General features: G+C 49.8%; 1 protein-coding gene across 1 annotated transcript in view; it reads left to right on the plus strand.

The window, feature by feature from the left end:
* Nucleotides 1–15,000, plus strand: part of LOC138355553 (uncharacterized) — a 32,311-nt gene that overhangs the window by 648 nt on the left and 16,663 nt on the right. The gene's annotated exons all lie outside the window — the stretch shown is intronic.

A 15,000-nucleotide genomic window follows, 5' to 3' on the forward strand; every position in this document is an offset into this window, starting at 1 on the left:
ACCTTCACCACCTTCACCACCCTCCCTCTCCTTCACCACCTTCCCTCACCTTCGCTCACCTTCACCACCTTCCCTCTCCTTCACCATTTTCCCTCTCCTTCACCACCTTCCCTCACCTTCACCACCTTTCCTCACCTTCACCACTTCCCTCACCTTCACCACTTCCCTCACCTTCACCACCTTCCCTCACCTTCACCACCTTCCCTCCCTTCACCACCTTCCCTCTCCTTCACCACCTTCCCTCTCCTTCACCACCTTCCCTCTCCTTCACCACCTTCCCTCTCCTTCACCACCTTCCCTCTCCTTCACCACCTTCCCTCTCCTTCACCACTTTCCCTCTCCTTCACCACCTTCCCTCACCTTCACCACCTTCCCTCACCTTCCCACCTTCCCTCTCCTTCAACCCTTCCCTCTCCTTCACCATTTCCCTCTCCTTCACCACTTCCCTCTCCTTCACCACCTTCCCTCACCTTCACCACCTTCACCACCTTCCCTCTCCTTCACCACCTTCCCTCACCTTCACCACCTTCACCACCTTCCCTCACCTTCACCACCTTCCCTCTCCTTCATCACCTTCCCTCTCCTTCACCACCTTCCCTCTCCTTCACCACCTTCACCACCTTCCCTCTCCTTCCCACCTCCCTCACCTTCACACCTTCACCACCTTCCCTCACCTTCACCACCTTCCCTCTCCTTCATCACCTTCCCTCTCCTTCACCACCTTCCCTCTCCTTCACCACCTTCACCACCTTCCCTCTCCTTCACAACCTTCACCACCTTCCCTCTCCTTCACCACCTTCCCTCTCCTTCACCACCTTCCCTCTCCTTCACCACCTTCCCTCTCCTTCACCACCTTCCCTCTCCTTCACCACCTTCCCTCTCCTTCACCACCTTCCCTCTCCTTCACCACCTTCCCTCTCCTTCACCACCTTCCCTCTCCTTCACCACTTCACCACCTTCACTCTCCTTCACCACCTTCCCTCTCCTTCACCACCTTCCCTCACCTTCAACACCTTCCCTCTCCTTCACCACCTTCCCTCTCCTTCATCACCTTCCCTCTCCTTCCCTCACCTTCACCACCTTCCCTCTCCTTCATCACCTTCCCTCTCCTTCCCTCACCTTCACCACCTTCCCTCTCCTTCACCACCTTCCCTCTCCTTCACCACCTTTCCTCACCTTCTCCACCTTCCCTCTCCTTCACTACCTTCCCTCTCCTTCACCACCTTCCCTCACCTTCACCACCTTCCCTCTCCTTCACCACCTTCCATCTCCTTCACCACCTTCCCTTTCCTTCACCACCTTCCCTCTCCTTCACCACCTTCCCTCACCTTCACCACCTACCCTCTGCTGCACCACTTTCCCTCTCCTTTACCACCTTCACCACCTTCCCTCACCTTCACCACTTCCCTCTCCTTCACCACCTTCCCTCTCCTTCACCATCTTCCTCTCCTTCACCACCGTCCCTCACCTTCACCACCTTCCTCACCTTCACCACCTTCCCCTCCTCACCACCTTCACCACCTTCCCTCACCTTCACCACCTTCCCTCTCCTTCACCACCTTCCCTAACCTTCACCACCTTCCCTCTCCTTCACCACTTTCACCACCTTCACCACCTTCCCTCATCTTCACCACCTTCCCTCTCCTACACCACCTTCCCTCTCCTTCACCACCTTCCCGCTCCTTCACCACTTTCACTCTCCTTCACCACCTTCCCTCTCCTTCACCATCTTCCCTCTCCTTCACCACCTTCACCACCTTCACTCTCCTTCACCACCTTCCTCTCCTTCACCACCTTCCCTCTACATCACCACCTTCCCTCACCTTCCCTCTCCTTCACCACCTTCCCTCTCCTTCACCACCTTCCCTCTCCTTCACCACCTTCCCTCTCCTTCACCACCTTCCCTCACCTTCACCACCTTCCCTATCCTGCACCACTTTCCCCTCCTTCACCACCTTCCCTCACCTTCACACCTTCCCTCTCCTTCACCACCTTCCCTCTCCTTCACCATCTTCCCTCTCCTTCACCACCTTCCCTCACCTTCACCACCTTCCCTCTCCTTCACCACCTTCCCTCTCCTTCACCATCTTCCCTCTCCTTCACCACTTCCCTCACCTTCACCACCTTCCCTCTCCTTCACCACCTTCACACCTTCACCACCTTCCCTCACCTTCACCACCTTCCCTCTTTTCACCACCTTCCCTCTCCTTCACCACCTTCCCTCTCCTTCACCACCTTCCCTCACCTTCACCACCTTCCCTCTCCTTCACCACTTTCACCACCTTCACCACCTTCCCTCATCTTCACCACCTTCCCTCTCCTACACCACTTCCCTCTCCTTCACCACCTTCCCGCTCCTTCACCACCTTCACTCTCCTTCACCACCTTCCCTCTCCTTCACCTCCTTCCCTCACCTTCCCTCTCCTTCACCACCTTCCCTCTCCTTCACCACCTTCCCTCTCCTTCATCACCTTCCCTCTCCTTCCCTCACCTTCACCACCTTCCCTCTCCTTCACCACCTTCCTCACCTTCACCACCTTCCCTCTCCTTCACCACCATCCCTCTCCTTCACCACCTTCCCTCTCCTTCACCACCTTCCCTCTCCTTCACCACCTTCCCTCTCCTTCACCACCTTCCCTCACCTTCACCACCTTCCCTCTCCTTCACCACCTTCCCTCTCCTTCACACCTTCCCTCACCTTCACCACCTTCCCTCTCCTTCACCACCTTCCCTCTCCTTCACCACCTTCCCTCTCCTTCAACACCTTCACCACCTTCCCACTCCTTCACCACCTTCCCTCTCCTTCACCATCTTCCCTCTCCTTCATCACCTTCCCTCTCCTTCACCACCTTCCCTCTCCTTCACCACCTTCACCACCTTCCCTCTCCTTCACCACCTTTCCTCTCCTTCACCATCTTCCCTCACCTTTACCACCTTCCCTCTCCTTCATCACCTTCCCTCCCTTCACCACTTCCCTCACCTTCACCACCTTCCCTCTCCTTCACCACCTTCACCAACTTCCCTCACCTTCACCACCTTCCTTCTCCTTCACCACCTTCCCTCTCCTTCACCACCTTCCTCTCCTTCACCCCCTTCCCTCTCCTTCACACCTTCTCTCACCTTCACCACCTTCCCTCTCCTTCACCACCTCCCTCACCTTCACCACCTTCCCTCTCATTCACCACCTTCCCTCTCCTTCACCACCTTCCCTCACCTTCACCACCTTCCCTCTCCTTCACCACCTTCCCTCTCCTTCACCACCTTCCCTCTCCTTCACCACCTTCCGTCTCCTTCACCACCTTCCCTCTCCTTCACCACCTTCCCTCACCTTCACCACCTTCCCTCTCCTTCACCACCTTCCCTCTCCTTCACCACCTTCACCACCTTCCCTCTCCTTCACCACCTTCCCTCTCCTTCACCATCTTCCCTCACCTATACCACCTTCCCTCTCCTTCACCACCTTCCCTCTCCTTCACCACCTTCCCTCACCTTCACCACCTTCCCTCTCCTTCACCACCTTCCCTCTCCTTCACCACCTTCCTCTCCTTCACCATCTTCCCTCTCCTTCACCACCATCCTCACCTTCACCACCTTCCCTCTCCTTCACCATCTTCCCTCTCCTTCACCACCTTCCCTCTCCTTCACTATCTTCCCTCACCTTTACCACCTTCCCTTTCCTTCACCACCTTCCCTCTCCTTCACAACCTTCACCACCTTCCCTCACCTTCACTACCTTCCTCTCCTTCACCACCTTCCCTCTCCTTCACCATCTCCCTCTCCTTCACAACCTTCCCTCACCTTCACCACCTTCCCTCTCCTTCACCACCTTCCCTCTCCTTCACCACCTTCCCTCACCTTCACCACCTTCCCTCACCTTCACCACCTTCCCTATTATTCACCACCTTCCCTCTCCTTCACCACCTTCCCTCTCCTTCACCACCTTCACCACCTTCCCTCTCCTTCACCACCTTCACCACCTTCCCTCTCCTTCACCACCTTTCCTCTCCTTCACCACCTTCCCTCTCCTTCACCCCTTCCTCACTTTCCCTCTCCTTCACCACCTTCCCTCTCCTTCACCACCTTCCCTCTCCTTCATCACCTTCCCTCTCCTTCCCTCACCTTCACCACCTTCCCTCTCCTTCACCACCTTCCCTCTCCTTCACCACCTTCCCTCTCCTTCACCACCTTCCCTCTCCTTCACCACCTTCCCGCACCTTCACCACCTTCCCTCTCCTTCACCACCTTCCGTCTCCTTCACCACCTTCCCTCTCCTTCACCACCTTCCCTCTCCTTCACCACCTTCCCTCACCTTCACCACCTTCCCTCTCCTTCACCACCTTCCCTCTCCTTCACCACCTTCCCTCACCTTCACCACCTTCCCTCTCCTTCACCACCTTCCCTCTCCTTCACCACCTTCCCTCTCCTTCACCACCTTCCAACTCCTTCACCACCTTCCCTCACCTTCACCACCTTCCCTCTCCTTCACCACCTTCCCTCTCCTTCACCACCTTCCCTCACCTTCACCACCTTCCCTCTCCTTCACCAAAATCCCTCTCCTTCACCACCTTCCCTCTCCTTCACCACCTTCCCTCTCCTTCACCACCTTCCCTCTCCTTCACCACCTTCCCTCACCTTCACCACCTTCCCTCACCTTCACCACCTTCCCTCTCCTTCAACACCTTCACCACCTTCGCTCTCCTTCACCACCTTCCCTCTCCTTCACCATCTTCCCTCTCCTTCATCACCTTCCCTCTCCTTCACCACCTTCCCTCTCCTTCACCGACTTCCTCTCCTTCATCACCTTCCCTCTCCTTCACCACCTTCCCTCTCCTTCACCACCTTCACCACCTTCTCTCTCCTTCACCACCTTCCCTCTCCTTCACCATCTTCCCTCACCTTTACCACCTTCCCTCTCCTTCACCACCTTCCCTCTCCTTCACCACCTTCCCTCACCTTCACCACCTTCCCTCTCCTTCACCACCTTCCCTCTCCTTCACCACCTTCCTCTCCTTCACCATTTTCCCTCTCCTTCACCACCAACCCTCACCTTCACCAACTCCCTCGTCCTTCACCATCTTCCCTCTCCTTCACCACCTCCCTCTCTTCACTATCTTCCCTCACCTTCACCACCTTTCCCTTTCCTTCACCACCTTCCCTCTCCTTCACCCCCTTCACCACCTTCCCACACCTTCACCACCTTCCCTCTCCTTCACCACCTTCCCTCTCCTTCACCATCTACCCTCTCCTTCACAACCTTCCCTCACCTTCACCACCTTCCCTCTCCTTCACCACCTTCCCTTTCCTTCACCATCTTCCCTCTCCTTCACCACCTTCTCTCACCTTCACCACCTTCCCTCACCTTCACCACCTTCCCTTTTATCACCACCTTCCCTCTCCTTCACCACCTTCCCTCTCCTTCACCACCTTCACCACCCTTCCCTCTCCTTCACACCTTCCCTCTCCTTCACCACCTTCCTTCTCCTTCACCACCTTCCCTCACTTTCACCACCTTCCCTCTCCTTCACTACCTTCCCTCTCCTTCACCACCTTCCCTCTCCTTCACCACCTTCCCTCACCTTCACCACCTTCCCTTTCCTTCACCACCTTCCCTCTCCTTCACCAACCTCCCTTTCCTTCACCACCTTCCCTCACCTTCACCACCTTCCCTCTCCTTCACCACCTCTCCCTCTCCTTCACCACCTTCACCACCTTCCCTTTCCTTCACCACCTTCCCTCTCCTTCACCACCTTCCCTCTCCTTCACCACCTTCCCTGTCCTTCACCACCTTCCCTCTCCTTCACCACCTTCACCACCTTCCCTCACCTTCACCACCTTCCCTCTCCTTCACCACCTTCACCACCTTCCCTCACCTTCACCACCTTCCCTCTCCTTCACCACCCTTCCATCTCCTTCACCACCTTCTCTCTCGTTCACCACCTTCCCTCACCTTCACCACCTTCCTCTCCTTCACCACCTTCACCACCTTCCCTCATCTTCACCACCTTCCCCTCTACTACACCACCTTCCCTCTCCTTCACCACCTTCCCGCTCATTCACCAACTTCCCGCTCCTTCACCACCTTCCTCTCTTCACCACCTTCCCTCACTTTCACCACCTTCCCTCTCCTTCACCACCTTCCCACCTTCCCTCTCCTTAACCACCTTCCCTCTCCTTCACCACCTTCCTCTCCTTCACCACCTTCCCTCACCTTCACCGCCTTCCCTCCTTCACCACCTTCCCTCACCTTCACCACTTTCCCTCTCCTTCACCACCTTCCCTCTCCTTCACCACTTCCCTCACCTTCACCACCTTCCTCACCTTCACCGCCTTCACCACCTCCCTCTCCTTCACCACCTTCCCTCACCTTTCACCACCTCCCTCTCCTTCACCACCTTCACCGCCTTCCCTCTCCTTCACCACCTTCCCTCACCTTCACCACTTTCCCTCTCCTTCACCACCTTCCCTCACCTTCACCACCTTCCCTCACCTTCACCACCTTCCCTCTCCTTCACCACCTTCCCTCACCTTCACCACCTTCACCACCTTCCCTCACCTTCACCACCTTCCCTCTCCTTCACCACCTTCCCTCTCCTTCACCACCTTCCCTCTCCTTCACCACCTTCCCTCCCCTTCACCACCTTCCCTCATCTCAACCACCTTCCCTCTCCTTCACCATCTTCCCTCTCCTTCACCATCTTCCCTCTCCTTCATCACCTTCCCTCTCCTTCACCACCTTCCCTCTCCTTCACCACCTTAACCACCTTCCCTCACCTTCACAACCTTCCTCTCCTTCACCACCTTAACCACCTTCCCTCACCTTCACAACCTTCCCTCTCCTTCACCACCTTCCCTCATCCTTCACCACCTTCCTCTCCTTCACCACCTTCCCTCTCCTTCTCCACCTTCCCTCTCCTTCACCACCTTCCCTCTCCTTCACCGCCTTCACCACCTTCCCTCACCTTCACCGCCTTCCCTCTCCTTCACCACCTTCCCTCTCCTTCACCACCTTCCCTCTCCTTCACCACCTTCCCTCACCTTCACCACCTTCCCTCATCTTCACCACCTTCCCTCTCCTTCACCACCTTCCCTCTCCTTCACCACCTTCCCTCTCCTTCACCACCTTCCCTCTCCTTCACCACCTTCACCACCTTCCCTCACCTTTACAACCTTCCCTCTCCTTCACCACCTTCCCTCTCCTTCACCACCTTCCTCTCCTTCACCACCTTCCCTCTCCTTCACCACCTTCCCTCTCCTTCACCACCTTCCCTCTCCTTCACCACCTTCCCTCTCCTTCTCCACCTTCCCTCTCCTTCACCACCTTCCCTCACCTTCACCATCTTCCCTCTCCTTCACCACCTTACCTCTCCTTCACCGCCTTCCCTTTCCTTCACCACCTTCCCTCACCTTCACCACCTTCCCTCTCCTTCACCACCTTCCCTCTCCTTCACCACCTTCCCTCTCCTTCACCGCCTTCCCTCTCCTTCACCACCTTCCCTCACCTTCACCACCTTCCCTCTCCTTCACCACCTTCCCTCTCCTTCACCACCTTCCCTCACCTTCACCACCTTCCCTCACCTTCACCACCTTCCCTCTCCTTCACCACCTTCCCTCTCCTTCACCACCTTCCCTCTCCTTCACCACCTTCCCTCTCCTTCACCACCTTCCCTCTCCTTCACCACCTTCCCTCTCCTTCACCACCTTCCCTCTCCTTCCCTCACCTTCACCACCTTCCCTCTCCTTCACCACCTTCCCTCACCTTCCCTCTCCTTCACCACCTTTACCACCTTCCCTCACCTTCTCTCACCTTCACCACCTTCCCTCACCTTCACCACTTTCCCTCTCCTTCACCACCTTCCCTCTCCTTCACCACCTTCTCTCTCCATCACCACCTTCCCTCTCCTTCACCACCTTCCCTCACCTTCCCTCTCCTTCACCACCTTCACCACCTTCCCTCACCTTCTCTCACCTTCCCTCACCTTCACCACCTTCCCTCTCCTTCACCTCCTTCCCTCTCCTTCACCACCTTCCCTCTCCTTCACCACCTTCCCTCTCCTTCACCACCTTCCCTCACCTTCACCACCTTCACCACCTTCCCTCTCTTTCACCACCTTCCCTCTCCTTCACCACCTTCACCACCTTCCCTCTCCTTCACCACCTTCCCTCACCTTCACCACCTTCACCACCTTCCCTCACCTTCACCACCTTCCGTCTCCTTCACCACCTTCCCTCACCTTCACCACCTTCCCTCACCTTCACCACCTTCCCTCACCTTCACCACCTTCCCTCTCCTTCACCACCTTCACCACCTTCCCTCTCCTTCACCACCTTCCCTCACCTTCACCACCTTCACCACCTTCCCTCACCTTCACCACCTTCACCACCTTCCGTCTCCTTCACCACCTTCCCTCTCCTTCACCACCTTCTCTCACCTTCACCACCTTCCCTCTCCTTCACCACCTTCCCTCACCTTCACCACCTTCCCTCACCTTCACCACCTTCCCTCTCCTTCACCACCTTCCCTCTCTTTCACCACCTTCCCTCACCTTCACCACCTTCCCTCTCCTTCACCACCTTCCCTCTCCTTCACCACCTTCCCTCTCTTTCACCACCTTCCCTCTCCTTCACCACCTTCCCTCACCTTCACCACCTTCCCTCACCTTCACCACCTTCCCTCTCCTTCACCACCTTCCCTCACCTTCACCACCTTCACCACCTTCCCTCACCTTCACCACCTTCACCACCTTCCCTCTCCTTCACCACCTTCCCTCACCTTCACCACCTTCCCTCACCTTCACCACCTTCCCTCACCTTCACCACCTTTCCCTCACCTTCACCACCTTCCCTCACCTTCACCACCTTCCCTCACCTTCACCACCTTCCCTCACCTTCACCACCTTCCCTCACCTTCACCACCTTCCCTCACCTTCACCACCTTCCCTCTCCTTCACCACCTTCCCTCACCTTCACCACCTTCCCTCACCTTCACCACCTTCCCTCACCTTCACCACCTTCCCTCACCTTCACCACAGTCTCATCATTTGGGAAACAACCTAAATATACAGTCATCATTAATAAATGGAATTCATGTCTAGTGGGTATTCATCATATACACAATTATATATGAATAAATCCTAACGACGATGAAGTCTATTATTTAACGAGATTGCAAATTGGTATCATTTAACATTTCCTGCAGAAGGGTGGCGCTTTGGGATCGATCCCGAGCAACCTATGACCATTCTTTGCGCGAGCAACCTATGAGTCACCCTGCAACGTTTGGTGAGACTGACCGCAAGCGTTTAGCCTCGTTAATATCCTTCATTAACGAAGTCTCTTGTTACACCACCCAAAATTGGGAAGCCGAAGATTGGGTTACCGACAACAGGTCATGTCAAGAGCTGCTGGCTCCTGGACCTTCAGTGAATATTTTCCAGAGATTTGTCATTTTTTATATTCTACCTGAAGGATTTTAAGAAAATATGGTAAGGCTGTTGCAAACGTTGTTTTGCTTGCTTCTGTGAGGTTTTTAGTTCAGAATGGTGGTGCTGTTTATCCAACCCGTTCTCGCACTTGCTTATAGTCAATATTGGCTTATTTAATAAGTGAATATGTGACATACTAATTGATTGTAAATATTTTAGTTTACCTAGCAACGCTTCACAGAAAACACCGACCTCACCTAACCTTCTAAGTATGTTAACATAAGCATCTTATTGCTTCTTAATTACAATTATTACTTAACCTATACCGTTGATAGGTTAAGTAATAATTGTAAATATGAAGCAATAAGATGCTTATCTTAACATACTAAGAAGGTTAGGTAAGGTCGGTGTTTTCTATGACGCTTTTCTAGGTCAACTAAAATATTCACAATCAATTAGTATGTCACATTTGCACGTATTAAATAAGCCAATATTGACTGCAAGCAAGTGCGAGAACGGGTTGGGATAAACAGCACACCATTCTGAACTAAAACCTCACAGAAGCAAGCAAAACAACGTTTACAACAACCTTACCATATTTTCTTAAAATCCTTCAGGTAGTAAAATCCTTCGGGGTTTATCTCCGGGAATATGCATAAGAAACCTTCTCTGACCCGAGGTTTTGAGAGGCTGGCGAGTAGTACTGAGACATCACCAGTGATGTCTACACTACTTGAACTTCCTGCCATGGTGGCTACTTGCCTCACGTGGCTGAGGGAAACATAGCTGTTAGATACAATATCTGCCAGTGAAGAGGGAAAAGAGAGAGAGAGAGAGAAGATTAAGCCACCCAAAAGGTGGCATAGGCATGAATAGCCCATAAGTGGTGGCCCTTTTGAGCCATTTCCAGTATCAATAGATGATACTGGAGATCTGTTTAGGTGAGACTGCACCCTGCGTGACGGGTGATGTCTCCCGTGGAGGGAAAAAGATACCCTAAGCTATTCTATCCACCTTGTATGTATCTACAACCCGTTCTCGCACTTTCGTATAGTCAATATTGACTTATTAAATAAGTGCATATGGGACATACTAATTTAATGGGGATATTTTAGTTTACCTAGAAAGCTTCATAGAAAACACCGACCTCACCTAACCTTCTTAGTATGTTAAGATAAGCATCTTATTGCTTCGTAATGACAATTATTACTTAACCTATTATAGGTATATAGGTATAGCTGTAAGAAAGTGCGAGAACGGGTTGGTATCTTATTGTCACATGTTGTTGTTGTTGTTAAAGATTCGCTACCCTAGAACAAAGTTCCAAGTAGCACGGGCTATGGTGAGCCCATTGGTACTTGTGTTTTATTGTCACAATACACATTCCCCAACGTCAAGAAACAGTCGTAGTTCAGTGCCCTTATCCTAAGCTATCAGAGGACCCAAAACAGAAAACGGGACAGTACGTCAATTTCGCGAGTCGCTACCATTTTGTAGTACGACAATTTTTCGCCTTAGGTAAAGTATACGTCAAAATGCGACGTACTATTGGTAGGACAAGTTGCTCAATAACCTCACTTGAAGTTCATATGCGTCATTGCTAGACGCATTAAGGAAGGTGGGGAGTCTTTTCAAGATAATGATAAAAGATGGGGAGTTTGCCCCAAGTTTTGCCCATAGTGTAATTAAACATTTACGTCAGATATATTATAGAGGTAGCCTGGTGGGCGGGAGGGAGTGCTCGGCCAGCACTACTGAGCGCTCCTGATTCATTGCTCCTGGCTGCTAGGTATTTTATATCATACACCGAACGAAAATGGACAGCCGCTCTCTCTTACGCTGTGTGGGCAATGTGGTTCATTGGTAAGTGTTCTGTGGGTTGTGCCCGGACGGCAGTTCGTATCCCTGACGAACAGAATAGACGTAGTTTGGTTCTCACGCTCCTGTGATTGATAGTTTGTGTGATTTTTACCGTTGGGAAAAAGACTGATGGTCAATATGTTGAGTCAATACACGACTAGACGAGGATAGGCTAGCAAATAGCAGCGTTTTAAAATTTGGTGTTTTTTCGACGTCTTTCAGGGGTGTGTAATATATATGTATGTGTATATATATATATATATATATATATATATATATATATATATATATATATATATATATATATATATCGTATCTATACGTCGTATCTATATATATACGAATAGCCGCCTCAGATCTGTCTCTCTTGTCGTAAAACTGCTAATGTCTTTGAATGATAATAATGCGTTTATGATAATTCAACTTGACAATATTTAGTGTCTTAAATGGACTAATGTTTTGCCCCATTTTTTAACATTTCGGTATTACTGTGCTTGCTGTGTATTACAATGTGATCTTGCCAGCAAACGTAAGTAAGATACTTGAACTGTTTTCTGGTCTCAAGTGTGCGTATACAATAATGCCACTTTACAGTCTAAGCGCTCGGACGATACCCCGGCACTTTTCTCTCTGACAAGGACAAATATAAGAAAATATTTGCAGTGGGAGAGGAGCAGTGTGGACCAGAGTGAGCAGCAGACTGCATAGAGGTTACGGGTATAGTTTGGGTTCATATCACTGAAACATAAAATGCTGAACAAGTTGCAGGATATTGTTCCAGACCAAGTCTTACCATGCAGCCCATCCTCCTGTTTAGGTAGTATTAATGGTAGCGATGAGGACCACTATTTAGGTAGTATTAATGGTAGCTATGAGGACCACTATTTAGGTAGTATTAATGGTAGCGATGAGGACCACTATTTAGGTAGTATTAATGGTAGCGATGAGGACCACTATTTAGGTAGTATTTATGGTAGCTATGAGGACCACTATTTAGGTAGTATTAATGGTAGCGATGAGGACCACTATTTAGGTAGTATTTATGGTAGCTATGAGGACCACTATTTAGGTAGTATTAATGGTAGCTATGAGGACCACTATTTAGGTAGTACTTATAGTAACGATGAGAACCATGGTACATATATTGACTTGCTTCCCGAAACGCTCTGCGTGTTAATTGACTTTGCACGAATGTAAAAATTCCAGCATATGTTATCTCGTAAACCCATTGTAACATTTTGTAAATAAATTATTATTAAAAGGCAGTTTGAAAGTAGAACTCGGTACAATTGAATTTGGACAGGCCGGAAAGGTTTTTGTATATATGTCGCAAAGAAAACTTAACCTAACTTAATTATTCTTCCTAGGCTTAATACACGCTATCTGAGGCATAATATAATATAGATATGTGCTATACTAGGCCTAAGAATATTAAAATTAGTTTTTTTAGCTTTATTTTTCTTCGGACTGTATAAATTGAATAGTGCTAAATTTTACTATCCAATTCTTCATTACGTCAATGTATGTATACAATGTATGTATACAATGTATGTATACAATGTATGTATGAACGATATGGAAGAATATGTAGAGTAGAACCATTGAAGAGCAGAGGTGCCATGGGCACAATCAGAGAACACTGTATAAACATCAGAGGTCCGCGGTTGTTCAACGTCCTACCAGCGAGCATCAGAAATATTACAGGAACAACCGTGGACATCTTCAAGAGGAAACTAGATTGCTTCCTTCAAGGAGTGCCGGACCAGCCAGGCTGTGGTGGGCATGTGGGCCTGCGGGCCGCTCCAAGCAACAGCCTAGTGGACCAAACTCTCTCAAGTCAAGCCTGGCCTCGGGCCGGGCTTGGGGAGTAGAAGTACTCCCAGAACCCATCAGCCAGGTATCAACCAGGTATCATGTACGATGGTCCACATATACACACATAAATCACGATAACCGGAAATATCAAATTAACAAAACCACAAGGGCCCTTTATTAGGGTTCGAACCTATACACTGAGCGTTCCCAGACGCGCTCTAGTCAACTCTAGTGTGGGAACCTCCAGTGCATAGATTCGAACCCTCATCAAGATCCTTGTGGATTTGTTCATGGTGCACATGGCTTCAAAAAGTAGCATTTAATGAGGAGGTCGGGTTGCAACAAGTAACATAATGAGTTACAACTTTAAAGCTCAACAAGCCATGATGTATGACTGAGAGGAGGAAATATTATTTTATCCCCAGATTTATATATGTGGGGAAACGAGGGGGAGGAATGGAACATTAGGGAAGATGAGGGGAGGGTGAAAAGGGAAGAAAAATTGGGGAAATGAGAGGTAAGAGAGAGAGAGAGAGAGAGAGAGAGAGAGAGAGAGAGAGAGAGAAGAGAGAGAGAGAGAGAGAGAGAGAGAGAGAGAGAGAGAGAGAGAGAGAGAGAGGAGAGAGAGAGAGAGAGAGAGAGAGAAAGAGAGAGATCCTTGCAAACACAACGTAACTGCCCTTATTTTTTGCTTATTGCAAATTGTAATAAATTAGTTACATCTTGTTATAAACGTTTTTATGATATACTAGCAGTACCCGGCCACAGCAACCTTCCTTGTCCCCCAGTCCTCCCCACCACCATTCCTCCCCCCCCCAACCCGTCTCCTCGGCCTCCCCACCATTACCCCCTCCCTTGTCCCCTCGTCCTCCCCACCATCTCTCACTTCCGTCCCTCGTCCTCCCCACCATTCCCTACTCCCTCGTCCGATGCCTTCCCAAATGGTCTGATGTTCCCATCAGAAAAATGTGAACATCAAGTGATCTGATGTTCCCATCACTGAAATATTAGAAAAACAGTTAAAAAATTAAATGAAAATATGAAAAAAATAAAAGAATATACTATAGTCACAAAATGAACGGTATGGTAAACAACACAGCTCAATTCCAACGCAATTCACACAAAACAATTATATCAAAATGAAAATAATCAATATAAAAAAAAAAATCAATTTATCAATGCAATCAGAAACAGTGAAATGGAGTTGTAACATATCTTGTATAAGCATATGTGTTGCTCTTATATCTTACATGCAACAGATGGCGCTGTTTTTCAAGAAAAGCATAGTTTTACCTGTCACAGGTGTGGCATCTATACTTATACTTACGAAATGAACGGTATGGTAAACAACACAGCTCAATTCCAACTCAATGTCACACAAAATAATTCAATACAAAAATTAAATAATTCGAAATCTATGAAAATAAAATTGATCATTGCAATCGGAAACATTGAAATGGAATTTGTGACATATAGTATAGCGTGCATGTTGCTATTATGTGCAACAGATGGCGCTGTTTTTCAAAAACGCATGTTTTTACCTGTCACAGGGGTGGCATGTATATAATAGGTATATAAAAAGACGCGCCTATTCAATTGCAACGTAGTGTCAAAATTTCAAAGCAATCAGTGAAGAACTTTCGGAGATTAGCGATTTTGAACAAACGAACATTTCCATTTTTATTTATATAGATTAACACGATGTTACAACTTGTTAGGTAGTGTTAAAAAACTTGTTCGAAAGTTGTAGCAACGTCGTTGTTTCGTCAGAGAGAGAGAGAGAGAGAGAGAGAGAGAGAGAGAGAGAGAGAGAGAGAGAGAGAGACAGAGAGAGAGAGAGAGAGAGAGAGAGTGAGAGAGAGAGAGACAGAGAGAGAGAGAGAGAGAGAGAGAGAGAGAGAGA

Source organism: Procambarus clarkii, chromosome 6, assembly GCF_040958095.1.
Source record: "Procambarus clarkii isolate CNS0578487 chromosome 6, FALCON_Pclarkii_2.0, whole genome shotgun sequence".
Classification (NCBI taxonomy): Eukaryota; Metazoa; Arthropoda; class Malacostraca; order Decapoda; family Cambaridae; genus Procambarus; species Procambarus clarkii.